Source organism: Limulus polyphemus, unplaced genomic scaffold, assembly GCF_000517525.1.
Source record: "Limulus polyphemus unplaced genomic scaffold, Limulus_polyphemus-2.1.2 Scaffold1949, whole genome shotgun sequence".
Taxonomy (NCBI): domain Eukaryota; kingdom Metazoa; phylum Arthropoda; class Merostomata; order Xiphosura; family Limulidae; genus Limulus; species Limulus polyphemus.
This window is the reverse complement of record NW_013667559.1, coordinates 153,944-157,222: the sequence shown is the minus strand read 5'-3', so window position 1 is coordinate 157,222 and position 3,279 is coordinate 153,944. Positions and strand designations below refer to the sequence as shown.

The window sequence follows — 3,279 nt, the reverse complement described above, 5'->3', positions numbered from 1 at the left end:
TATATTTACAACATAGCTGTCAACATCTCTTAAACAAAAAAAAATGGACAAAAATATATTTTTGTGGGGGCTCAAATTTTCGAGTTAGTAGTTATGGCATTTACCAATGATTTTGTTCAAGGATCGGAGACAACATTACGTGTGTAGTGTGAGCATGGATAAGTGTATGGTAGACTGTAATGCTGTTTTGAGTAAAGGTCTGTTCCAGGGTGCTAGTCATCTGTTGAACAACATGGGGGTTTAAGTTGTTCGTCCGAGGAAGTTTTTAGATGTCTCGGATAACCGTTAAAATTGAGCCCTATCCACAAGAGAAATGTTGGTACAATCCACCAAAAAGGGGTGAAAACATTAGGAAAAGTTCGCTTTAGTGATTGGCTAATATTGCTCCTTTAGCTCTCTAATTATTTGCTCTCTAAATAATTGCTCTCTAAAATTTTTATTATGGACAAGTTGAGATAGTTTGGTTGTTATAACACATTTCAATTCTGTTGCAACATCTAAAACACTAGACAAAATAGCATTATGTTAAATAAAAAAAAAAAGAAGTTTAATTACACCAACAGCAACATGTTGTATTTCATCCTTCAATGCAGTTCTGAATGACAGTAACTGTGCAGGAAAGTCTGAAGATAAATCTGTTTTGTACTGAACTTCTACAGGGATTCAGCTGATTCAAATACTGCAGCATCATTAGCACTAAGAATCTCAAAAGGAGACATAAAAACTGCTACACTATAGTGTTTATGTCACAGAACTGGATTTTCAACTGAATAATAACAATATAAACACAGGTTTAGAACACAGATATCTTAAAATTTTCCTCAGATAACAGTTGGTTTATTTACCAATACCAGTATAGTCCTTTGATCTCATAGTCACCATAAACCCAATAGAATTAGAGACATTATAAACAAGAAAGCAAGCAATACATACTACAAGTAGGTATTGATTTTCCCATGCATTTCTAAAAAAGATTGACAACCAGACACACAATGCAATGGCTCATTGTGCAAATGATTGTACTGACTGGTGTTACTTTCCCGTTTGTGACACTTTATTGGTAAGAATGGAGAAACTGCTGACAGATAATGTCTAAGGTTTTAGTGAAATGTAACCTGAATACATAAACATGATTTATTCAGCACTAACTTGATACAGTAAAATGTAGTCCTTGATACAGAACTGTATAACATTCTCAAATTTATACTTCAGTTGTCCACAGTGAAATGTAACCTGAATACTTAAACATGATTTATTCAGCACTAACTTGATACAGTACAGTGTAGTCCTTGATACAGAACTGTATAACATTCTCAAATTTATACTTCAGTTGTCCATAGTGAAATGTAACCTGAATACATAAACATGATTTATTCAGCAGTAACTTGATACAGTACAGTGTAGTCCTTGATACAGAACTGTATAACATTCTCAACTTTATACTTCAGTTGTCCACAGTGAAATGTAACCTGAATACATAAACATGATTTATTCAGCACTAACTTGATACAGTACAATGTAGCCCTTGATACAGAACTGTATAACATTCTCAAATTTATACTTCAGTTGTCCATAGTGAAATGTTTTCAGATTATCACTGTGGACAACTAAAGTATACATTTGAGAATGTTATACAGTTCTGTATCAAGGGTTAATGCTGAATAAATCATGTTTATGTATGCTGTTTATGTTTCAGACACAAATTAGTAGTATATAATTGCAGATGTAATTATTTTTTTACTTTTTTCTTTACATTTATTTTGGCCTTTGATTATAAAGTCACTGAAAAAATATATTTCTGACTTTTAAATACGGCAGCATCATTAGCACTAAGAATGAGACAACTAAAAACTTCTTTGGATGAACAACTTAAACCCCCATGTTGTTCAACAGACGACTAGCACCTTACTCAAAACAGCATTATAATCTAAACTCCCAATTTATTATTGTTAAGAAAGTATAAATATAATTAATGCTATATTTAAAAACAAAACCTATGTATTGTTTTAAACAGTCTGAACAAATACAATTATGAAATATATTTAACTCCCTGTTATTGCAGGTTGAATATTAATCGTAACAAGTGTTGAAGTAGAGCACTTGCTTATAGTCAAGTTGTTTGATATAATTACTAAATAATATATTTCTTTAAATAGTCGACTTTTCACAATGATTGACAAAAATAATGATCAGTTTACTTACCTCCTTTTCTGTAAGAAACTTTTCCAAAGCTTCATCCTTTCCAAATATATGATGAGATACTAACAACTTCACATAGCTATTTAAAAAGAATTAGAATTGTTAAGAAGGTATAAATACAATTAATGCTAAAGTTAAAAACAAAACCCCATGTATTGTTTTAAACAGACTGCACTAATACAATTATGAAATACATTTAACTCCCTGTTACTGCATGGACAATTATAGTACCTGATTTAAAAATGTTAAACATGGGTGATTTAAAACCTGTGTCCTTATATTAGTAGAACTTGAATTAAATACCCAGTAATACAAGCCAATTTTTTAAAAAGTTCGTAAGACAAATCCCGCCTCTTAATGAATGAAAAAATAAGGATCACAAGAAGAATAAACAGAAACTTAACAAGTTAATAGAAATTGTATACACTTACATGTTCTATAGTTACATATAATTAGCCATTCGTGCATACAATTAATCTTAACAGCTTAACCCTTCCATTACGGGTTGGTTGGAATCCACCCAGCTTATAACCATGAAAGTATCAATGAGAGTAATTATACTATGATTTTTTATAATATAAGCATATCTTTACAAAATTTTGCAGGTTATTGGTAAACATTACAAGGTTTTTATACACAAAATATCATGTTTTTAAATTAATTAACAAGATTTTATAATTAAAGATTTTCTCGTAAATCTTTTTCTTTCAGAATGTTGACTATCTAATATGCAAAGGAATTTTGATTTTAAGATTAAAAATACTTTAATCCATTAGATCATCTTCAAATTTCACATTCAAAATCTTTATAATCTCCAGATAATTATCACATTTTTTGTAGAAAAAAAACATTATATTTTATTTGTTATTTTCACTACTGTATTTCTGTATGGGTTGGTTCGATTTGACCGACTTTGTAACCTCAATATAAAATTAGGAAAAAATATAAATTATGCTTTTTTTGTTCTAGAATGACTACAAATTAGAATGCAAAAACACAAATTTTTAGTCTGAATAGCTTAAATCTCATAACATTATACATCTATATATATATATATATATATATTATTATATTGATCTT

At 29.6% G+C, this 3,279-nt stretch overlaps 1 protein-coding gene across 1 annotated transcript in view; it reads right to left on the bottom strand.

Annotated features, from left to right (window-relative positions):
• Positions 1–2,281, bottom strand: part of LOC106465451 (sorting nexin-32-like) — a 55,872-nt gene extending 53,591 nt beyond the window's left edge. The window contains exon 1 of the mRNA XM_022393360.1: positions 2,203–2,281. The gene's annotated coding sequence lies outside the window, so the exon portion shown is untranslated. The remainder of the gene's footprint in view (positions 1–2,202) is intronic.
• Positions 2,282–3,279: the final 998 nt, after the last annotated feature.